Here is a 26,137-nt window from a genome sequence, read left to right as displayed (position 1 = left end):
ACATATTTCTCGTAATATCTTACCTCTTTTGTGTTTAACATTCAATTATTAATTTACATAAACTATGTATTTATATAATTATTTACACAAAGTCATTGTTACTCGGTCTTGTGTACGTAACATTCCTTTTTAAGTACAGCGATAGGAGTTGTTACTGATATATACAGGTATATTAGAAATTTCTAATTAAATATGATGTAATCTTAATCCGACTGATACCAACCTTAGGACGCTTAGCTTTAACATAAATTTCTAGTAAAATAAACAAATAATACGAAGTCTGTAAAGTCATTTTGCTTTTGTCGCTTTGTCCATTGATAATTTGGACTAGGCTTCAGCGAACTCTGAAAGCAGAAGGATTCGGTTTGACTGTCAGTTGAAATTGCAACGATAGAAAACGGGACGAAATTGATCACGGATTTACCATACGATTGAATGTTCTTTATGTTTATTGTAGTATTATAATATTTATTTCAATAATAAAAACCATATTAAGTCATAATACCGTCTTTATTCTAACTTCAAAAATTATGGGATCACTAGCTGTCACCAGCTACTCCGTCTGTACTGAAAAAAAAAATTAGTAGCCTATGTGTTCTACCAGACTACGTACGGGAATTGTTCAGTTGTTTTGAAAATACATTCCAACAAACGACAATCCATCTGTCCAAATATTTATAATATTAGTCAGATTAGTAAGATTGATTTTATAAAAGTAAACTTTTTCTTTTTAAACATTATGCCATTACTGAATTTGATTGGTTAATATTCCATTAAAATCTTTAAACTAAAATGAAAAGGAAAATAAGACTGAACTTTAAAGATCGAGCGGCGGGATTATTGTAAGTCCTAAGATTACACCTCGGGCTATATTTAAGTGTGAGTTATGATCGCCTTAGCGACGCTCAAACGGGCATCTATGAGAAAATACGACGCCAACGATGCTACAAGGTTACTAAGATAGAGGATATTTAATATGAGACAGCAACTCGGTGCTGAACGTGCTATGGATTAGATTAACTCGATATTATTTCCCGACTGACTCCGGTGGGTCATGATTTTCATACGTAAGTATTTATTATCTACTAGCGGTCGCGGAAGATTCCGTATGCGCGGGTTAAAAAGATTAGCGGCCTATGTGTTCTTCTAGACTATGTTCTACATATAGACAAAGTCCTGCAGACACCTTTCAACAAACATCTATCCATTCATCTAAACATTCGCATTTATATTATTATAATAGTATTATGTCGGTGGTGGATAACCACTGTCAGCTCCTGTACTCTAAACTCCTGAGTTATTTTTGAAGCGCTTGGTGTCATTCGATTCGTATTTTTCTTCTGTATCGGGATATTTGTTTTTTTGTTTTGAAATAATTAAATACTGTTATTTTTTGTATAGTTTCCTTTAGTTAGTAGTTTCGATAAACAAACACGAATTTGTATATAACAGTTGCAAAATGCATTATAAATTATATGAAATGCCATTTTCCAAATGTAACGTCAGCTTACGTTAGATGCAACTTTAGAAAACTGAATTTAACCTCAGAATAAGTTTAATCTCCGCTCGTCTAGATGTTTATTTTTTTAAAGCTACATTTTATGAAAATGTAAATAGTGAGAGAATAATAAATTCTTCATCCTCAGAATCGCATAGGACTTTTTATAAAATTTAATTGCTTCAAATTAAAGTCGAATAAAACAGAGCTATATGGGTTGTAGTAGATAATAATCATCACAAGTTGATTTTGTATTAAGAAAAGACAAACTGACGAACATAATATTAAATAAAAAAAAATAATAAAATTTTCTCCATGTTTTATCGATATTCTTTAACTCTATTGTCATAAAAGCTAACCTGCGCCTTGCAACTATGCGCGTTTCACCATTTTCTGTAATTCATTATATGAAACGGGAAAGACTCGCAAATATTTATCACGACTCGCAACATGGGAAGTTATTAGGGTAAAACACAGACATGACACTTTGCCACACTGGTACAACAACATAACCTTCAGTTAACTATATAGCCGTATAGTATCCTCTTTGGATGATTTATATTCGTAGTTTTTTTTAAAATAAAGTACAGTATTTGTTGACGATGCATTATAATATCAAATCGTTTTATGATATTTTATTTGTAATCTGTATTAGTACCAAAACCTACCGTTTTGTTATCTGTGAAGTATTGATTATTACCAAGGTAGTTAGAGAAAATGTTTGTATATGTTTAAAAAAGTAATTGCAAGGTAGTCGGCAAACAACAGTCAAAAGTCAGTCGGAACGTGAATTTTGCGTAACTTTAAATCGTGGTTTTATTTTCATTCTATATAGTATTCAATACAGCTACTGTTAAAACCAATAGAAAACATTTGGACAATATTGTGATCGTGTTGAATAAACCTTTTATATACGTTATAGAGAATCTTAAAGAATATGAAATTAAACTGATTATTAAATGCAAAGAGTAAACAAAACCTAATTGAAGCTTTTTGAACCAAAATTACGCTTTTGTTTATTTTAAGTAAAACTTCAGTTTTTTTCGGTCGTTTGTTCTTCCAAATTGTATCGCCCTCGAGGGAGCCACGGGGTAAGTAACATAAAACCTTTATTTTGTTTTGGAATTTTATTCTACCTGTAAAACTCATTCACTTGTACGAAAGAAAATAAAGAAATAATCGTAAAATCTACGAAACTTATGAACTACATATTATCATGCTGCATTCAAAGAAATTTTAGTTTTTTTGAAGTATTATTAATATTTCGACGTTGTCCTATTTTTATTATCTCTTGACCGTCAAGTTAAAAGCCTACAGTTGGGTAACATCTCAAGAGACTTGTCAAATAGGAATAAACAATTTGTATTTTCCGAAGTCTTCTGGCGTCATTCCAATCTTTGCTACAAAGGGGTGCTTTCACACATAATAGAATCATAAATAGCAAATAAAACGCCCGTTACCAAGAGAGTTAAGAAGAACTTAGGGTCAAATAGATATTATAAACAACCCTAACTTACTTTTTAACTTTGATATTTTTTTATAAAATTCATACAATATAAATGGCATTTGAAAAAAGATCGTATTATTTTTAATTGTAACTGTCTCAAAAGGTTTTTTCTGCCTTACAATTGTGAGGGGATGTCTCGCCAGTTTTTTAATGAAACGTGTCAAAACTGAAGAGTTTTAAAATCGCTGCAGACTGCTCGCACAGTGTAATACTGCAACAGGCATAGCATTGAATCGTACTAGTGAACTTAACAACAATATTAAAAGTCGTTTTTAATCATGGATTTATCACCAAGGCAAGGAGGCCTATTTGACTATTGAAGGCACAGCATGTACTCTTTTTACCTTTACATATTTAAATTTAATTTAATTTATTCGGTAGTATTTAATAATATAACTTACTTTTATCCCTAAATCCATAGAAAAAACAGTGTTTATTTTTATCAGATACTTGATAATTTAGAAATAAGAGGGAATAAAGGTAAAATAACAGAGTGAAGGAATAGCTAAGGTTATTTTGCGCTTCCCCGTTCCGAGATTACACCCCGGCTCCCAGTTAAATGTAAGTTATGACTGCCTTAGAGCTGAACAAACTGTTTGGACACTTTCAACCAACGTTTGTGATTCCATAAGACGTTTCAATAAAATCTATAATATTTTATTAATTTTCCTAAAATTTTACATTTAAGAAGTTTTGAAACTTAATTTTGGCTTTAATATTACACAATTTTGATAAGTAAATGAACATTTAGTAGTTTCTAATAGTAGTCTATTACGAGCGTCTTGCTCTTTGATAATTCAGACTAGACTTCAAAGGGACAGCCTATGATTTGAGATTAAATTCAGCGCCCCTGCAAGCAGAAGGATTTCGCTTTGAGTTCTAATACAAATTGCAACAATCAAAAGCATGGCGTAATCCCTTCAAAGGTTTGACTCACTACATAAAATCTTAATGTTCATTAAGAATATTATACGAAGAAATGTAAATTTAAATTTTATTTTAAACAATTGTTTTTTCAATTAGATATTAGATTAAACGCAAAGAGTTTACTTTGTGCTATTAAATGTTTTAGTTTCTTAAACAGATAAGCTATAATGGAACTTTAGCTAAGCTAAAATACGTAACATTTAAGTAAATATTAAAATAAAACGAACAAGAGAAGACTTGATTTATTTATAAATTTTTTTTTTGCAAATAACTAAGGGCTCTGTACGTGAGATTTTTGCGAAGAAAATTGGGACCCTAGTTAATTAGCGCATTTTCTTTGATTACAGCAATCAGTGCGCCGGCTGGCTGGGAGAACTCAGGTGAGGGTTGTGCTTGGAATTTCTGCATTTATTTAGTTTAGCATAATTGAAACAACGACTCAAGTCATCCATCATATTTCCTCCTTAAAATGAAAATATATAATATGTCAAGGTAATTAACTTTAAGAGTATTTAATTTAATTTCATGGAATTTGATACAATTCGAAGGATGGCACCAATATGGATACAGGACTTACCGCGAGAAATCTGTATTCCTTCATGACTGCTTTTTGTTTTTTATTACATGACAATTTCATATTATAATAATTATATTAAAATAAACCAAAATGTTTTGTAATTATAAGTTGTAAGTGATATTGAATAATTTATTATTAGTATTTAGCAAATTGGACAAACGTCTGACTGTTCATTCAATTTGAGTTAGCACATAGCATATAGCCGCCGCCAAGCCGCCAGGTCAGCGTTAGCGCTGGGAGCGGGCACCGAATCTAATTGCACATTACGTCTTGCATCGTAGATTGACTGGACGGCTTCATTGAATATTTGATTGTGCTCCAAACAATACGAACATGTATACTTACGTAAACGATAATAACTTCCTACATAACCAAATAACAATTAATATTTGTTATATCTCGATGGTAGGGACTTACAATGTTACTAATATTATTCTCAATTTTTGTAGAACTTGACTATAAGCAACTAAAATGTGAACAGTATAAAAGAATCTCAAAAAAGGACTTGCAGATAATAATAAAAGGTCTTTAGCTTGTTCTTCAATGTCAAAATATGGACTTGGTGCAGTAAATTAGTTAATGAATTAGGGGCAATAATAAAGAACTGCATGTCTTTGAGTGTCTTACGTACGTAGTTATCTTGAGAGAATCATTTCTCCGCAATTTTACGTATAGTGCGTTATATAGATGAAGGTTTTTTAATTTGTTAATGTTATAAATACAGTTTAGTGTTTAAATTCAAGATAACAGAAAAGCTTTCAACTTTCATGACTTATTAACGAAGCTTCGGTAAATAAGTATTAGATGCATTAATAATGAAAGTACACCAACATGTACTCCAATTTATTCAACGATTGAAGTATATTCATTTAGTATTAAAACTTAATCTAGAAAGCTTCCTATCTAGACGCGAACTAAACATTCATTGTATATTCTTAACAACTCGAAGCTTTTACTAAACTAAGCTTTTTTAAAGTTTACCATAAGAATGATCTTAACCAGAGTTTTATTTTTATAAATGTAGAATTTTATAGTAAAAAGCAATTACAGAAAGCTATTATAAAACCTATTCCGGATTCCCAAAATGGTAATTTTCACCAGAATCACTTTTTAAGCTAATTTTGGGTATTACGTGTAATGTGCAAACTAAAACTGTGATGGTTAAAAGCTTCACTACTATACCACTGGGTTGGTCAAATTTTTAACGATCACATAGGAATCTGACGCGAAGGAAAATTTACATTGTGCTTCACCACATAAATATAGGGTGATGAGTAATTTGATTATGTCCTATGATCGTTTTTATTTTTGCTTTCTTTGTCTCTTTTTTTGTAAATCCAATAAAAATGGTATATCGTTTTGGTGGACATTTATGAGAAGTGATTTGATTTATTATTTTTTTATTCCAAAGAGTAAACATCTGTTAAAATGTAGTTACATGGATAAGATGTGAGTAATATTAATAATTCTTTGCAACTTGAGTATGCAATGTAGGCTTTAATCAAATATTCAAATCGGTACATGAATCTGTATATGGAGTAAGGCATTATGCGTAATTAGATGCGGCAAACGTACCCAGAGCTCGAAATGACCTGTCGCATTCATAATGCACGAATTCAAATTGAATGCGCCGCCGCCGCCGCTAGACGCACGTCAGATTTACCGCATGTTTTGAATGTCCACCATCGCTTATTTACATCCTTTGTTTTGCATGAACAATTCATATTAGTACTTGTTTGTAATTCAATCAATTACATATTTGTTTAGAAGTTTACAAGATTATTATCTTCATTAATTCAATATTCCAACAAATGTAATTGTGAAAGATGACAATGATGATGACAAGTATTTAATTTATTTAGCTAATCATTTTAAAGTTCCTAAAGTTGGCATTATTTTGGTTTAAAGATAATTTGGAGTTGCTTAAAAAGATTTATTAGTTGTTTGAGCGATTTAGTAATAGAAATTGTGTACAAAATTTAAATACTAGCAAAATCACTTAAATACTTCACAAAATCCTAGATTAAGTAAATTTGTAAGGAACTTTTAATTAAGTATAAGAATTTATTTTATTATAGAAGATTTTAAGCTCAACATTAATTTGATACAGAGTTGTATACGAGTTAATTTAGTATCTACAGCGATGTTACTTGCTTCAATAGCAGTCTAATTCGCGCTGAATAATCAAATTTGCATTATTTGCCGCAGCTGTGTGATTCGTTGTGCGTTACTGATTTATGTTTAATTTATATTTATGCTGCGTTAGTTACATTGACAGAGCACTGATAGACAAATGAATGTCGATAGATTTATTACAATTTTGGTATGGAAACATATCATGAAAGTTTCCCATCGCCGAAACAGTAGTAAAAATATATTCTTGGTTTCATCGATGTGTCAGAGAAGATTCGAAACTAATTGGATCATCATCATCATCATTATCAATAGTCATTATCTGCGCACTGCTGGGCATAGGCCTTACCCAATGCCTTCCCCAGTACGTAGCCGCGTACGTTCCAAAGGATACCTTGGCTTAATTTATTTCATAAATCATGACTAAAAACTTATTAACTTTTTTGTACGGTGTTTTATAATAATAATCCAAACAGTCGAAGCTAAGTTAAAACAAGTGAACGTCAAATAAAACAATCCTGCTTGCAGTTTCTGTTTGAAATTTCAACGAAGGAAGCGGCTGTTGTTCTTTCTTATTAAAATTGTGACTTGTTAGTTAACAACGTTTATGCTTTCTTAAGTGTTGATTTTTTAACATTTTAATTTAAACCTTTATTAAAATCTTGTAATGCTTAAATAGAAAACAGTAATGTTGGTAAAAGAAATTGCAACAACAAGAAATCCTGGGTAAGAATTAATAAATTAGATGTAATTATGATGTAAATAATAAATAATTAAAACGGAACAAAACAAGGACTAACATCGAAACAAAAATACACATATTTCTGCGTATTACAGAGTGTGCGTTTCTGCGTACCCAGAGGTGTTACAACTATTCTTTATTACCGTTTTTCTTGTCTTCTGTATTAATAATAAAATAATAACAGTTTTCGCGAAATACGCGCAAGTCGGGTAATTACGGTAACATACCCTATATTATTACTCCAGTCTTAAGATTGATTGATTGATTGACCATGTAGCATTCGTAGCAAATAGTGCTACGAGTGTTTGGTAGTGTGTGTCAATTGTCTACTATCGCGCTAAGGTAAAAGTAATAATATATAGGTTAAATCAATTTTTTGATATGAAGAGCCGATTTAGGAAAACGTAATAGTTTTAGACATCAATAGTGAAGATTACAAATTAGCTTATGTACAATATTCGACTGGAGAATCCAAAGTTAATTTAAATAAGTAATGGTGCGCTTTGTGCTCGGCTGCGAGCTGTGAGTTATTTACAAAACAAACACGTGTGTAAGCTATCTTTCCTGAAGGAGCGATGTTAATGTTGTACGTAATTTGCATAAACACATTTGCTCAGATTTTGACACCCTCGCCTCGCCGCGCTTGACATTTGAAATCTCTGACTTGAATATTACTACGCGTTTGTTCTATGTTATCACATCATATACTTTCAGTAATTTTTCTATTCTTTCCGAGGAAGAAATTACGTTTTCCAGATTCATACTCAGTTTATTGCATAGTAATTTTTAAATCGAGTAAAATGTATTGCGGTACAGATATTGATTAAATGTTGTTTCAGTTTTATCGGAAAACTACCTGTCGCCCGCGATTCCGTCCGCGCGGGATTAAAAAAAAGCATAATAAGTAGCCTATGTGTTCCTCCAGACTATGTTCTATATGTATGCCATATTTCATCGCGATCTGCTCAGCCATTCTAGAGATACCTTCAAAGAAACATTCATCCATCTATTCATCTAAATATTCGCATTAATAATATTAGTGATGTTAGGAAGAAAGTCCGACACCAAGCCGGTGTATCAGCGCAACACTAGCCTTATTAAAATATCAACATTTATGTCCCCTCACTAATCAATCCGACACTTCACTTGGTAATGAAAGCGCGCACCATTCACTCTAAATGATTCTTACTATTAATGTCTAAAAGTAAAAATAAGAATAGTATGAATTAGTAAGATAAGGTTAGTAAGATTATCTCTAAATCTTTGTTCTAAAGTTGCTTTGATGAACTGTAACTCTACCTCATTAGCTGATATACAATGAACATACAAGTACAGCCTGAGACGCGTGTGCAGTTATATCGTATGTCTCAGCACCAGGTGTACATATCGGATTAAGCGATAGGATTTGCTACTTGCATTAGAAATGTCTAATTGACGTCGTTATGAATGTACATTTTTAAACATCTTTAATTATTGACATGGTTACCAATATCTATTCTCTTATAATCTCTATCCCACGGAAATGTCGGACATATAACGAATTAAAAAGGGGAAAGGATAATACTGATATTTACTGCTCCTCCTTACACAATATCAAAAAACTAATTTCCACACCTACAGAGACACAGACCTAAATATATTATTAGATTATTTCTTTCTTTTTCTTGGCTTGTTCATATATATTTTTTTGTGTTTTATATTTGTTTGTTTTGTATCAATGTTGTACACCTGTTATTGGATAAATTATCAGTTTTATTTTGTTGTATATTATATTACTTTTGTTAATGTTGCATAATTTATCTGTTGTGTGTACTTGTCTAATAAATAAATAAGATTAATTTACATTTCCTAATACTGTCAAAAGTTTTATGAAGTTTTAAAAAATCTAATACTTATATCAAAAATCATCTTTCTATTATGACGACAATTAAAACAAATGGATAGACTACATCCATAAGATTTTACATCTTTATATTTCCTTCGAGCATAAAAACACGTATGTAGACAAATTTAAAAATCAGCATAGAATCGAAGCGGGGTTTTGTTTACAGACTTTGCAACCAAATAAAGAGTATTCCTCCTACAAATCCTATGATACAGTCCCCGGCGGTTCATACCGGCAGCAATATCCCTACGTAAATCCTCACAATCGTTACGGCTTTGCGAATTGTACTTTGTCGATGCAAGTTGCGCTTCGTATTACATTCCCTTTTAGTAGATTATGGAGTAGACTGGAATATGTTACTTGGTAACTATAATATTATACGAATATGTACAGGTTTAGTTATTATAGAAGTATTATTTCAAATAGCGAAAGAGAATAGATGTTATGGTAAACACGATTGTGTTGTTCAACTAATAGTAGTTATTATCAAGTATAATACATTAGCGTAAATTTTATACAATTTTTAATGTATTTTACAATTGTTACATTATGCGTTTCTAATAGCTTGCATGTATTGTCGCGTGAATGTTTAGATGGATGGATGGATGGATGTTTGTTTGTAGGTATCCCCGGAACGGTTGAACGGGTCTCGCTGAAATTTGCTACTTTAACTTAAAGTTTTTTTTAATTCAGCGCGAACGTAGTCGCGGGCGACAGCTTGTTATTTACAACTTTAAAAATGCTTTAGAAATAAGATAAATAACAAAATATTCATATTCTGTCATAAATAAATAATAAAAGTATAGAAATATGTATATAAATAAAGGCTTAAAGTAACTGCTGTCGAGATTGTAAACATAATGAATTTTATGTCCTTTGAAATCCTTATAACATCTCGCTGCGTAAAGTAATTCTTTGGAAGCATTTAATTAGGCACCGGGAGAGGAAAATTTGCATATAATTTGTTTCAACTTTGATCTGCACTCGGGCTGTTGCGAGTGACTTTATTGTTAAAAATAACTTTAAATGAAACATAAACTAAAATTTATTTTTACCTTAGTTGTAAAAAAAGGTTAAACTAAAACTTTGACTTAGGAATTTTATCAAAATTTTATGTTATTTAAAATTAAAAACAATTTCAATTATTATTTAAAATCTTTTATTTTCCGATATATGTTAAAAAATGTATTTGAGTATTTGAAATTTCTATTAAAACATCTCAAAATACAAAATTAAGACAAACAATGTAGATCTTTCTGCGTACGGACGTGGTCTGCAAAATCATTTTTGTGTATGACATTGTATACTATATGTAGGTAGAAGCAATCAACTGGGACCGTCAATTTAAAACAAGCAAAGCGTTTTGTGCTTGCATTTGACACAGTCCTTGTTCTAAAAGAGAGCCAATATCAAAGAGTGTCGGCACATGCATTTCTGAACGCTTACCTTTTAACTTTACAAGTTTAAGCTAACGCTTATGACTCAATGGTCAATACAAAAATACACAATACGAATATTTTGTTGAGTTCATAAAATAAATCATGTTTGAATTTGTCTTAATTTTTCATTATTTAGTAAGATTTTTCCTGCAAAATAATAACATGCCTTACGTGTAATGTTTTTTTCTCATCATGATATGTGTTTTCATATTTGAAATTGATGTGTGGCGAAGATCCATTAGGTGAATTTGAATGGATAGTGTAGAATACCCACATCATCCACGTTTCTATAACAACGCGCTGACAATGCTCGCGAACCTTTCTCGCATCTTATCGCTTTTGCATTACATCGCATTAGGGTATCCGAAACGAGTGCTTCTATGTTCATGTGAGTATTCCGACAATGTAAAGATTTCAATGTTTTTCAAATATCTGTTCTCGTAGAATTTATTTGATTTAAGTTATTTTTAAACTTTAAATTCTATTATAAAAAATAATTATCAGATAATCATTTCCTTGATGTTATAGAAAGCTAAATAAAAATTTCAAACTCGGCGATTTTAGTGTTACGCAACACAATGTCATTGAGGTATGCGTCGCTGACATTTTGTTCTTTCGTCGTCAAAGCCAGACGCTCACTACCTGTTTGTCAAAATCACCGTAAGGAAAGTCGCTTCAAGTTCAAGATAGCGTAGTAAATCTGTTACAATTGACATTTCGTAACTTTGTCTTAGCTGCATAATTGCTTTGTCTGTACTGACCGAATAGACACTTCGTGTCCATGATTTAACGTTGTGTGTTGAAAGCGAAATGTTAAGAATTTGAGTTTTGAAAATGTACGTTTCCTTGTGTATTTAAGATGTTTTTTTTTTAATGTCATGAAGTCACCGATCTGGACAAAGTGTTAGTATTTTTTTGCAACGATGTGTAATAACATAAAATCTCTTTTGACGATTTACCATCAGTTTGTTGTATACTATTAATAAATCCATTAATTGAATAAAATATATCACAAGTGTTTAAAGTCGCTACAATATATGAAGTCAAGTTAAGAAAACCCTTTAAAGTCTACAACCTTTCAGAAACTCCAAAGGTGAATGACTCTCCAAAAAAAGAAATAAAAGGTTTGAGACTTTTAAGTTTCCATGTTTAATATCAATAAATAGCGTGTTTAAAATGACACTAAAGCCGTACATTATGTCAGAATAATCAAGGCTGTGCCATTTCCAAGTCACATTTCCCAATAAAGGATCACTTTTAACGAAGGAACAAAAATTCAATAACATGTAAATTTCCTCTCCTGGTATCCAAACGTTAACTTTGAAAAGAAGTTCTTTGCCGAACAAATTGACTTAAGAGCACGAGCGATGTAACAATTTTATTCGTCGTTTACTTCGTTGAATTCAATATTATAATTTGCAACAATGATTCAACATTTACAATAGGAACATTCACAATTAATTGGCGTTAAAACTGTTCACATCTCTCTTAAGTATAAAATTAGGTGATTTTAATTTTGATTTGAATTGAAATATGAACATATTAATTTTTAATAGCTTTTGTCCGCAACTCTATCCGCGCGGAATACAAAAAGAACCTAATTAGTAGCCTATGTGTTCTACTAGACTATGTTCTATATCTATGCCCAATTTCAGCGAGATCAATGCAACCGTTCTAGAGATACATTCAAACAAACATCCATCCATCCATCTAAACATTCCCATTTATAATATAAGTAAGATTAATACACAAAACGAGAGAGAAGAGAAGAGGGTCAGAGGGGCATTACTAGATGTGAAAACTGTGTTATTTTATCTTATATGTTTAAATATAAGCACAATTACATTTCCCGCGTCTTATATTGAAGTTTATACAGTCGAAAGATTAACTCAATACAATCTTTACCTCGGCAGTGTGCTGTCTTTGAACTGAAACTCGTATTTTCTCATAAAGGAGGAGAAAATACCATCATAACTTACGGTTACTCGCCTCCCCAGAGTGTAGTAAAGATGCTCTTAACACTAGTCTTTATTTGCTTCTAAGTAAAGAGCATTTGCTTTAGACGCCGACACACAACTTACCAAAACTTGGACATTGATTTATGCCCACAAATAAATTAAATTATAGGCAGGCAAATATTACAATTTATATTGTGAATATCCTACTAATATTATAAATGCGAATGTTTGTCTGGATGTTTGTTTGAAGGTATCTCCGGAACGACTGCATAGATCTCGTTGAAATTTGGCATATGTGTAGAACATATTACTAATTAAGTTTTTTTTTTAATTCCGCGCGGACGGAGTCGCGGGCGACACCTACTAATTGATACTTTATACTAAAGTCTTAAAAATAAAATGTATTATATTTATTTTTATTATTTCTGATATTAATTCTACCAGACCAGTTCATTGTAAGGAAAATATTAGAATCCATTTATTCAATTTATTTAAAACAGAAATAAATTGTTGTCAGCGAATTGGATCCTAATGAAGCAAAGGCACTTTAGGTAAACAAGACGGTCGTCTTGCTCTTGTTTACATGATTCACCGGTTCGTTAGCTTTGTTTTAAATCCAATAGCCCGTAAGCTATTCAATTACCGGCTCTAATTATCCTTTAATGCATTTCTGTTATAGACTTTGTTATTTTAACTATCGAGGAGAAAAATTCCATCCCTAGATAAGATTTATGCTTTTGGATTAATTTTAAAGTAACGGATAAATAAACTATATTAATTTATAGTTGGATTAAATGACGTCATGACACTTGGTGTGAATATAAAATAAAAATGATAGCTACTTTATTACATCACGAAACGTTCTTAAATAAAAATAGAACCGTAAAGTCTGCTAACTTTCCGCTTAACTTGTCTGTGGTGTTTTCTTTATGTTTTAAAAGCTTCCTTGTCCTTTTTGTTTCGTCCGGAGCGCTTTAGGGTTTGAACTGGCATCTTACACTTCACCGCAAACTTTTACCTCTGATGCTAAATGTTTGCTTGGTGCTTAATTTTTACATTTTGATATTTTTACGTGAAACAAATTTTTATATTAATTGGAAACACATTTCCTACGCACTTGTTTTGTGATTAATGAAGTTCATTCCGTAAAATATTGAGACAAGAAATTAACTGACAGGTATAATTTAAAACCCATGTCTACATAAAAAATCGTTGCAACGGATATACAATTAAGGGTTCCTATAATAATATTAACCGAATCTTCTCTTGAATCTCTCAGAGAACCATTAGTCGACATCGTATCCATTAAAATGACATGAATATTACACTAATAAGACAATGAGCGTGACTCCATGATGAGATTACATGACAAGGTTAGGTAGTTGTGATGCTGTAATGAGTATTCTCTTTGTGGTCATCGACATTTGAACAGGCGAATTTAAATTATTCTTTATCTTAAATCGAGGTTATACATACATATCGATATATACAACTTCAGAAAGAAATTTAAAAATACTGATAAAGAAAACCTAATTTTAATGGTAAATTCAGAACAAAATCATCATCATCATAGTCATCACTATTGTCCCCACCGAGGGGCTCGGAACCCTAAGTTAGGGGTGACTAGTCAACCGCGCTGGCCAAGTGCTGGTTGGTTGACTTCACACATATCTTTGAATTTCTTCCCCGTAAGAACGTCGGATAAATGTACATATGTAAATCGGAAATCGAGAAACACATTGGTATGTATTACAAGTCAAGTGCTTGACCCCTAAGCCACCGACGCTCTAACGAAATAATCCAGTCGAAAAATAAGTGATGCACTTATGGAAATTAATAGAAAATATTCTAATACACATAATATTAATTAACGACTTTGAGGGTTACCGATTATCTTACACAATCATTGCAAATTATTTGGTTAATGATATTGTTTGCTTATTCGTTAAGGTGAAGTGTAAAGTAGGAAATGTATAATAAGTTTGGCTCGCGATACGCCCGCATAGCTCGTTAGTGCAGCAAGCGGTCCGCGACGCGCCGCCCCTCATTCTATTATACTAACGGACAAGCGTTGTAAAATTTTGAGCACGTCAGTCGCGAAACACGTTGCATATTTAAAATACACGGATAATGTAAAATTTGGGACATACATTAAAAGCGAGCATGTGTTTTTAAAATTATGAAGAAACTATGAAAATGACGTAGCGGAAGACGATACAAGGCGCAACAGATTAGTTCATTGGTGCATACGGTATACTAATCGTTAGTTTCTGAGACCAAAATGATTGTATAAACATATTGTCAACCCTCTCATTATCTTTGACAAACAGAGATAACAATATGTTTTGTACAAGAGTTTTGATCTCAGAAACCAAAGATAAGTTATATCTTATATTTAAAATTCTCGTGTCACAATTTTCGTTCCCATACTCTTCCGAAACGGCTTGACCGATTCTCATGAAATTTTGTGAGCATATTGATTATTAGGTCTGAGAATCGGCCAACATCTATTTTTAATCCCGCGCGGACGGAGACGCGGGTGACAGCTAGTTTTCTATAATAACACATTGTTGAAGTTAAGAAATATTCGTATTCACTTTTAAGTATACTATTTATTTTGAAAACAAGCAGATTTTCGTATAATTTTTAGTGCAATAGGCTTTAGTAAGAACCTTATATAGCTTTAAGTTTGTATGTTAGTGAATTTAGATCGTATAAGTATGTTTGTGCTGTCGCAGTCAAGACCCAAGCTTGAATTTTTACGATACCCTCCAACCACAATCGCTTGCGAAAACATTGTCTCAAACAATCCCTTTGTTTGTTTTATTCAAATGCTAAGTAATATATTCGAAGAGTTACAGTTCATTTTTTTTTGTAAAAGAAGCATATGCAGCGGGATATATGCTGAATGTGGCGAAAAACCACATGGAAAAAAGAAAATCTTTTAAAGTCGTACTTTTATTTCATTTTGTACAAAAGTTAACACTTTAATAACTAAAATATTGATTTAAAGAAGTAGCAAAAATCGTTTGCTGTTGTCATTAAAATAGGGTTGCCTAAAACAAATATATACATATATTTAGATTTAAGAACTTGTGGTTTAAAAATAAATATATTTACTAAGATGATTAATAATTGAAATGCACAATATAAATACGCGTTAAACAGTATTGCGCAGGGCGTCTTTTATCAATGTAGCTTATAGCCTCGCATTGTATTTCATTGTGGGAGTGACCCTCAAGGGTTCAACAAAACGAATATAAATGAATATTATTTTTATAGCATTTTCATTTCTTCCATTCTCTGTTCTTGTGAAAGCCCACGCTTTACAGAAATAGTTTATCATTTTCTTTTACTAAAACTTAAATTATAAATTCAATATTATTGAACTTTTGATTTAAAAAATATTTTTGTTGAGTGGTTGGTATTATTAAGATATGATGTCAATATATAAGCACTTTAGATGAGAAGATCATTCTAATTAACAGTGGTAGAGGCCGCTTTAACATCTTCGCACGAATTGGCCCGGCTCGCCCGGTGAAATACCACGACCACACAGAAGACAGGCGTGAAATGGAAGCTATTCCGCGTTTCGTCTGATGAGTGTGCGTCCCGGAGGCCTAATTTAATCCTCTTTCCCTTCCCACCCTTTTTTTTATAAGGAAAGAATGGGAAGTGGAAATGGACTTTCCGGATGAGAGGATGAATGGAAAGGGAATTTTTTTTCTTTCTGTGCATCCTCTCCACCGTCGATTAAAGGTAGGCAACGCATGTGCAATTGCGTATGTCCATGGGCAACGGTCACTTCGCTTCGGTTACAAGTGAATTTATATATTTCACACTTCACTTTTTGTAGTAATTGAAGTATTTGAATAAAGATATATTTTTTGGTAGCCATCTGCTTTAGACAGTCGGGACACATCTCGTCCCAAACGATTTAAATAATACGTGACACTTTTCCAAATGTACCTATTGACACCGGCCAATAGAGTTATCATTTTTCCGAAAGAAATTGTTTTATCAGAAATCGTATCGGGGAACAATTGTATAATAAAAATAGTGTATTTCTTTACATCGAAACTGTTTTAAAATATTATGTCACTCTTTTTATTGACATAAACTTATCTGTCATGTGATCTTGCACGATTCTAACACATTAACATGGACCTAACACGCTCGGAATAACCTTCTAGTGCATTGTCACGCGACTGATAACCTATACAAAATATTGATTCATTATATCGTTTCAAACATGTATTCAACGGAGTCACTATGAATGTTGAGCCGGTTGTTAGAATTTTTTAGAATACGAGTTTCAATAAGTAATTCTTAAAAATCTTATAAAACTTATATTTTCTACGAAATTCTATATCTCAAATCCACCGTTTATTGCAAAATTTTTACTGGAAACAATAAAGCCTTAAATTATTTCGAAGTAGAGCGCCACGCTTTTATTAAAAGTGAATTTTAATGATGCATGGTGTGCAAATCTTACGCTGCACTTTTGTATAAACGTCCTTTGTCTCCGATGACTTACTTAAAATGTTTTAGTACTGGCGACTGAGAGAAAAAAAAAGTAAAACATTAACATTAAAACTGCACTAACGAGGCGTCACAGGAAATTGAATGCGACTTTGTATTTTTCAAGTTATATTTTCTGGATCACAAATGCTTGAATCTAAGCGTATGTTGAGCGAGTGGACTGTATGGAATGAAAGGCTGGTGGGATGCTGATGATTGTAATACGATGGAAGATGATATGTACAAAATAGACAAAGATGATCGATGTGTTGGCGCGCGGAATGCTGAAGCGCAACTGAAGGTCGCGGTGTGCGGGCACGCGGGGCGGCGGGTGAAGGCGCTGCTTCCCTGTCGGTGGTGCAGTAGAACGGAACAGCGTATTTTCGTAATTTAACTATTTACACGATAATGTTATTGGTATTGATATAGATAAAGTAATAGTGTACAACATTGATCAAGTAATCATATTGGGGTGTAAAAGTTCAAGGTTCAAAAAACGAACACCTACTAAGAGGATTTACAAAAATTTTTTGACCATCAAAAATACTTAACAATCATAGCCATAGTTTTCTCTAATTAACACTACTACGTACGCTCCTGCAAATAATTGTATAAGAGACTAGCTTCGAGACTTCGCCCGCCGAAATTAAAAAAAGAAAACATAATTAGTAGCCTATGTGTTCTTGCAGGCTATGTTTTATATGTGCGCCAAATATCATCGAGATCCGTTTTAGATCCATCCATCCATTCATCTATCTAAGCTTTCGCATTTATAACTTTAGTAAGATTATTTAATGTGAGATAGTTCTTATTATAACAGTAAAATATTGTTAGCAACCAATATTAAAAGCTCTGATAAATAGTACTGTTCTCTTACTTAAGGAAACGCTTACTTAGGAAGGAGCATTTTGTAGAGTAATTTAATTTTGAACAGATTATCTTATCTCATAAAGTTGTACACTTTATGAACAAAATGAGTAGAGCACACAGTTTACACTGCTGTTATTACTTTAAACTAGTTTTTGGTTATATTAAACGACGTAATATTACATTCTACATTTAGGTTAGAATATGCAACCTTAGAATATGAAAATTCATCTTTCATAGGTTCTTCTTATCGCTAGTCTTCTTTTATAAAAGAACTAGCATTCTCCCGCGACTCTGTCTTAGTGAACCTAAGTGTTCTTCCAGAGTATGTTCCACAAAATTTCATTAAAATTCCTCCAGCCGTTCCGGAGATACCTTCAAACAAACATCCATCCATCCAAACATTCTCATTTATAATATTAGTACGATTAATTAAAAAAAATGAGGTTCTCGTTAATATGTTTATTAAATATAAATCTAATAGTAAATGCTAATAACAAAGGTATTTTAACACTTATATTTACCAGATTATTTGCCTGTATTTTCCAATAGCGAATTATTTATTATAGGACCGGTTGTGACAAACATTCCCTAAGGATTATCTGCGTCGCACGTATAATTATGTTGTAATTGGACATTAATTACGTCCCATAGGTGTGAAATAATGATTAGGGGTATTTTCTTTTTTAATAAACTTGTAGAGAAAGTTACCTCACAGAGTAGTGTAACTGTAGCTTTGATTCTCTTTTATATTTAAAAACAATTTACACGTTAGCTGCCAGAATGATTTTTCGAAAAACGTTTTTTTTTTAATTTTGTCCAAAACCATTTGAAAACACCTAATTATATAGTAATACCTTATTTACATTGCCACAGCGAGGTGTTGAATGGAAGAATGGCTTGTCGGACACATAGTCCGACACGGCCTGATTGAAACATTAGCTTGTTGGACATATAGACCGACATGGCAGCTAACGTGTTAATATTAAATACTTTTTGCAATTAATAAATAAAATAATAGTAAGACTATAATACTTAATGATTCAAATATTATACAGTTCGTAAAAAAGACATAGCGATTTAATTTTTGCCTCAACTGTGATTCAATGATATGCAAAAATATTAATAATTTTATCCATTATAACTATCAATTTTTATAGTTAATTATATGTTTTTATTAGTAATTTAATAACGTTTATAGCACAGGTATAGCGAAGCATTAAGTACAAAGGAACCAACTCCTTTATAAAGCTTGCATTGAAATGTTGAAAATTCAGTAATTATGATTTAATTTTGTAGCGAGAATAATAACAATAGTGAAACGTTTTAATGAAAACGTCAGGCTTTTAGTGAAAGTGAGGCTTGATGTGGCAGCGAGTCCTGCGCGACGATGACGACGCGACACTACTTCCTGCTTTTGCGTACATAAATTATTTCGCGACTGGAATTATGGTTTTATGTTAAATACAGCGTTGGAAATAAAAGTCGGTTGAAACTTAAATACAATTGTTATCGTCTTACTAAATTACTACCAAATTGAAAAATTACATAAAAAAATCGATTTGACGTGAATCAATGTGACTACGCACTCGTGTGTATCCATGTACTTTGTCATATATAATACATAATTGTAGGTTTTGTACTTCTAACGCAATGTTACTTTAGAAGACGATTAAATGATTTTATATTTTCTTTTGTAATTTCTGTAATGTGAAATTAAAAACAACGCACTTATGAAGCATTTTTAAGGTAACGTTTAATGGCGTACAGCAACTTAGCGTACGTCTTCGCGACACCTTGTTTAAATATGCAGGACGCCGCACCGGTAATGTACTCGAAATAGTGGGAATACGGGCGTTGGCATAATGCGAACACCGCGGGCGATGCATTAAACTGCGCTAATGAGGTGCAACCCTAAATCTCTTTAGACCTACCCAATAATGATGCGTCACTGATACTAAGCCAACTCTTTTTACGACTTGAAGTGCGGCAGTTAGCGCACATTACGTTAAGTAGTTACTAATATTAGTTTTATATTATAAGTATGGTCCTACTACTATAATTTAGTACTTATATTTTGTAAAAAAAAATGAAACTTCTAATTTTGTAATAACATTTTTAAAAAGATGAAAATAACGAATAACCAAGTTGTAGCACATTCAACATTCTATTTGCTAATTACGAGACATAAACCAACAGCCGTACTCATAATGTGTTGGCATTTGCTTCAGTTACACTTTAAGATACATTAAGCAGGATGTTTGCGTTAAAGCAAAGCCATTTCTTAAAGTTCAGGAGGCGTTATAAATGGCCCCATTTGTGGAACAAGTGGTGAGAGTTGGACAGTTTTTCCGACCGAGCATTACAAGTTCCCTTCTAATACGTGACACAAGTTTATTTTTATTTTCTCATCTTATGTTAAAGCTACATTTTTTTCCTTTTTTGTAAGGTTTCAAAAATCAAATATTCTAGAAATTATTAACGATATGCTTACGTACGAGCGTACACACGCATGAGTACACAAAAACGGGTACGCACCCATCTTCGTAGAATCAATAATACAAAATACATTTGAATCCACTCGAAAGGCGGATTGCTCGAAATCCTATTATTTATTATTCGAGATTCTCTATTATATAACAGCAAATAATTCAAGATCGACAATAGAAAACTTCCAAGTTTTGATGCATTGTGCCCCGACTTTGGCTTTATGTTTTCTTTAACTGGTTTATTCAAAGATGTCCTTTATTAACTTCTCCGTATTGTAAACTGAAGTATGACCTTTTACTTAGCTTTGTTTGAGCTAATTTAATTATGAAATGCTTCGTTTCGTTCTCATTTAACTCCATTCTTTTGAACGCCTTTGCTGTTCGCGTATTAAATTTTCTTAACAATAAATAACGTGTAATAACGTGTTAGGATGGTGGTGTGATTTATTTACTCATGTTTTTAAACGTTATCTTTTTAATTTAATTAATCTTGAAGAGTGCAGAGTGTGAAAACCATGCAGATAATATGCGGTATATCGTTCAGAAATAAACGTAAATTAACTAATGTTAAATATTTTTTTAAAGTCTTTTTGTTGCGTATCTTGGAAAGGAACTATCCAAAATGGCGTAGTTCGTTAGATTGCCTCGCATGGTGTGAGCACTTAATAGGCCTTCCTTTATTCCTTGCTATTTAACAGGTGCTAGGATTCTCACGTCTTCTGCTGCTAAAGGTTTAATTCCCACTTTCACCCTTTTTATCGCCCAGACGCTCTTTGAACTGAATTAGTTTTATGGAAAGCGAATTGCTTTTTTCATTGCCTTGTCGTGATAAATTACATTAAATAACTTTACATGCTTTCAAAAAAAGAAAACATGCCATGATAAATGATTAAATGGATATCTAGGGGCTAGACACACTAGTGTTTGTAGATAAGTGGAATGTGTCTAGTTTTATTACTCACAATAATAAACGAAAACGATTTACATTACATTTTCTTAACCTCAAAACACGAAAATTATAACTTTTATTCAAACGTAGATTTTATCAAATTTTTTTTATACAAGGTGGCAAACGAGCACCTAAATTCGCAGAAACAGCGAAACGACCGCTGCCCATAGACACTATTCAATTCACACCTGCCTTCTGTGTAGTCGTGGTATTTAACCGGTCGACCTGACCGATTCGTGCACCCAACAAATCTTGATGTTGCAGTATCTAACATTGTCAAAAAACAATTCCAAGGTAACGGGTAAAAACGTCTCACTATTCCATTTCGCCCCCTCATTTTTACAATCGGATGTCTAGACGCCGCACGCCGCGATTCCATGCCTTTATTTATGACATCCCTCACTAATGAAGAGTTTTAATCTTTTGTTTTTAATACTTCCCCAAAGATTTATGATTTGGTATTCACACAAATGTATAGAAGGATTATTAGTATACACGCGGTAAAACATGTATTTCGTTGATATATCTATTTAAGAATAGAAAAATCTTCTAAAAGCGTATATGCAGTTATATGTCCACTAAGCCGACAGCAATTATGCACTTAGACCGCAGACAATGAACGCAGGCTATCGCATGAATCTGTTAAGCGCACCTGACGCTGTGACGGACGCATTATCTTTGTTCCCCACGGTCACATAACGTTGCTCTATTCCGATTGTCCGCAACTCAAATATACTGAAATATCAATACAACACAGATATATTACGTTCGTAATATAAGTATCTTTCTTCTTCTTCTTCTATATAAATAAAATAGTACCCATTGATAGTGTTACGAAAAAAATCCGACACTGTGGCGGTGTACTGGCGCAACACCTTACTAAAATGTCGACGTTTATGTCCCCTCACTAATCATTCTGACACTGGATTTTGTAACGAAAGCACTTCATTCGCACGAAATGATTCTAATACTGTCTAAAAATAGAAAGATATTGTTTTTTTGGTAGGATATACTGATGACGCCTGAGGTTTGTACATACAATAGCAAATATAAAAAATAACATAAAAAAAATTGCCCAGCTTTATTGTGATTATGTAGTTCTTTGTTACGACTACTTATTTATTAAAATTAATAAAGTCAAGGTGTAATTCTGTTGTTATTGTGTTGTGAACTATAAATATTAACTCGAAAGGCGTTGATTTGAAGTGTGTCTACATTGGAGAGACACTCGTCGGCTGCTAACTTGATAACAAGACAGCAACTGTTTTCCTAATTGCAATTTATTGCAGGTACTACAAACAAGTCTCTTGCACTCGACGCTACTCTATTTTAAATTAATTTGAAAGCTTCAAAATGCAATTAGAATTTATTTGATAGAGCATTAATAGAATTTAGAGATTATTGCTATTTTTTACCTTCAGGAATATCATTCCTTTATAGGTTAATAATAATAGAAACTAATTTTAAATTATACATGGATACATAGAAAGCTAAGGTTGCTTTTTAAAGGCTGGAATAAATATGTTAAATGTAATCATATTAATGTCAGTTTTGGTAAGGTGAGTTCCCATGATACTTTTTAAAAATAAAACGCAGTTAATAAAATATTGTCGGCACTATAGCCATGATTTTCTACTTCCAGCAGGCAAATTGAGAATTTCAACTTTTTTCTTAACCGACGACCAAGTTCTATAATCTATCATGATTGAAAAGCTATTTCATTTCCTAAGATGAAATTGCTATGCTCTGCAATTTAAATTTTATCGACTCCTATTTATTTTGTGAAATATTTTGTAAGAGTAAAGAGTACCTAGATTAGCTACTAAACGTTATAAGTATATTTTTTTAAAAAGGAATTAAAATTTAATTGCAATGAACAAAACTTTCTTTTTTGTAAATAAGCTAGAGGAAAATCGAACGTATAGATTATGTGAAAAGAGAAATACCTAAGAAGGGAAGGAGTTTAGAAAAGATGGTTGATAGAGTATGGAAGAGTAGTATGCCGACCTTCCGTAGGGTAAAGGATAGAATGGTGAACTTCTTTTAATGCTTTGTTCGTATATATGTGTCGCATACATCAAAGTGTTGTAGGCTAATCAATATACACGTATAATGTCGGACTGGCAGCCTCTATTATGCACTAAAACGGGAGCTAAGCCTACCTCAGTCTGTTAAGCGCACCTGACGCTGTTATGTGCAGATTCTCTTTGTATTAAACCCATGAACAATCGATTAATGTATTGGGGAAGATTGATTCAAAGTTAAACGAGGTTAATTATAATTAAATTGTTAGTTATAAAGACATAACTTAATTTTATTTGGACGTGTGTTTAAAGTATCATCATCATCAGCTCACTATACGTCCCCACCGAGGGGCTCGGAACCTACCCTAAGTTAAGGGTGATTAGGCCATAGTCAACCACGCTGGCAAAGTGCGGGTTGGTTGACTTCACACATATCTTTGAATTTCTTCTCAGATATGTGCAGGTTTCATCACGATGTTTTCCTTCACCGTAAGAACGTCGGATAAATGTACATATGTAAATCGGAAATCGAAAAACGAATTGGTTCATACCGGGATTCGAACCCAGGACCTGCAGATTGCAAGTCAAGTGCTTGACCCCTGAGCCACCGTTTAAAGTGATGTTTTGAAAAATAATGCCAAGACATTTTTATATGAGGAGGGCAATATAAATGGCTCCTTGATTTCATATTATTCAAAGTAAATTAGAGAAAACAGTACAACAAATACTGTACTGGGGATACAAAAACAGTTTTTTTTAGCAATTTTACCGTTTCTGCTACAAGTATTTTGATATTTCAAACTAAATACAATAAACATTTTTTATTATCTTGAGCTTTGCTTGAGCGTAATGAAAGTAAAATGAAAAATAAATATTTTGTTATGAATTATTTACTCTCAGTTGTTTACTTTTTGTAGTTCGAGAGATCGCTCAATAAACGGCTTCTTTGATTCTAACCTTTATGTTTAGGATTTAGTTTTTCGATACAATAATAGATCCAAACACACGACAAACGACAATTATTATACATACGACAAAATATTTTTATTGTCATAAATAGGAAACTATGTGTAGCGAATTGGAAATATTTTATAGAAAGTTATTTAGTGCTAAGAAAACGAGCAGTTTGCAAAAATAAATATCTTCGTATAACACCCTTCTTAATTAGTCGTCTAATCGAGTAAAGATTTTCTCTCTCCGTAATATAATCTGCAAATAAAGACAGTTTTGTCAACATTTCGACTCCAGTGAATAACATTTTGAGGCACGAGGCTTAATTAGGTTTGTTCCGCGTCAGGTAATGAGAAAAGAAACTACCTTTGGGCACCTGGGAATTTATCGGAAAGCAGTATATTTTTCCCACAACATCTTTCTAAATTAAAAGTAAATAACATGAATTTTATATAAGTATAATTGAGGAAAAATTAAAACTTAATAATCCCTTCATTTATGCCACGCTATTTGGGGTTAACGCGCCAGGTTTTGGTCCTACAAATCGATTTATGACTTTTCATTTCAGTTGTCACTCCCTTCTTAAGACTTAGAACACAATATTAGTAGTTTATCCAATTGTATTGTATTGTATTGTGTTTTCATTCCAAATCACTTTGCCAGGATACTTGATTAATAATATTGTAAAATACAAGTCTTTACTTGTATTTTACCTTTGTAAGGTAAGGTCCTACTTTTAACTTCTGCACTTTACATTGGGAGCGTCGGTGGCTCAGGGGTCAAGCACTTGACTTGCAATCTGCAGGTCCTGGGTTCGAATCCCGCCATGTACCAATGTGTTTTTCGATTTACATATGTACTTTTCGTTCTTACGGTGAAGGAAAACATTGTGATGCAACCTGCACATATCTGAGAAGAAACTCAAAGATACGTGTAAAGTCAACCAACCCGCACTTGGCCAGCGTGGTTGACTATGGCCTATTCACCCTTAACTTAGGGTGGGCTCCGAGCCCCTCGGTGGGGACGTATAGTGAGCTGATGATGTCACTTTACATTTCCTTTGCGTATTCTTTTGGTTTGTTATGGCAGGCTTTAATCATTGATAAATATACATAACATTGAAACTAACTAATGATACTTATATTACTGTACGACGTGTTAAATTATGCAAAGTATAACTAACGCATAATATTATTAATATTTCATGAGTGAAGCGTAAATACACGGGTACATTTTAGTGTATGTCACAACATTTTCACAGCGGTTTAACAGAATTTCAATCGCGGTCCGCAGCTTGTTAAATGCGATGATAATTAATTATATGCTTATACGATTACATTCCTTGTCTACAAAAATAGTGAGTATTATAAAACTAATACAATAGTTAAGTAAATATTAAGAAAAAATGTTAATAAAGCTATGCCTGATAAATGATAGCTCCTAAAAATTGTGGTAATTTCAACTACTATTTATCCCTAACTATAAGCACAAAGGCTCTGCTTTCTCCATTTCAAGAAAAGATCCATTTAAAATCCTCAAAATTGTTCTAACGTTAGAAACCCACTACAGGGACCCTTGTATGCTATTATATAATTGCTTAAATTAAAAAAAGAATTTTTCTTCTCCAATTTTTTCACCCCTTACATTATTTTTGATATTAAAGAGACTGG

The 26,137-nt window shown here is 32.5% G+C and overlaps 1 long non-coding RNA gene across 1 annotated transcript in view; it reads left to right on the top strand.

Moving 5' to 3' along the window:
• Nucleotides 1–2,465: 2,465 nt before the first annotated feature.
• LOC106123534 (uncharacterized) overlaps nucleotides 2,466–26,137 on the top strand; it is a 147,807-nt gene continuing 124,135 nt past the window's right edge. The window contains exons 1-2 of the long non-coding RNA XR_001228170.1: nucleotides 2,466–2,589; nucleotides 4,280–4,312. This is a non-coding gene — a long non-coding RNA (uncharacterized LOC106123534). The remainder of the gene's footprint in view (nucleotides 2,590–4,279; nucleotides 4,313–26,137) is intronic.

The sequence above is a fragment of the Papilio xuthus genome, unplaced genomic scaffold, assembly GCF_000836235.2.
Source record: "Papilio xuthus unplaced genomic scaffold, Pxut_1.1 DF826115.1, whole genome shotgun sequence".
NCBI lineage: Eukaryota > Metazoa > Arthropoda > Insecta > Lepidoptera > Papilionidae > Papilio > Papilio xuthus.
The sequence above is the reverse complement of the archived record's forward strand: the minus strand, read 5'-3'. Positions and strand labels throughout refer to the sequence as shown.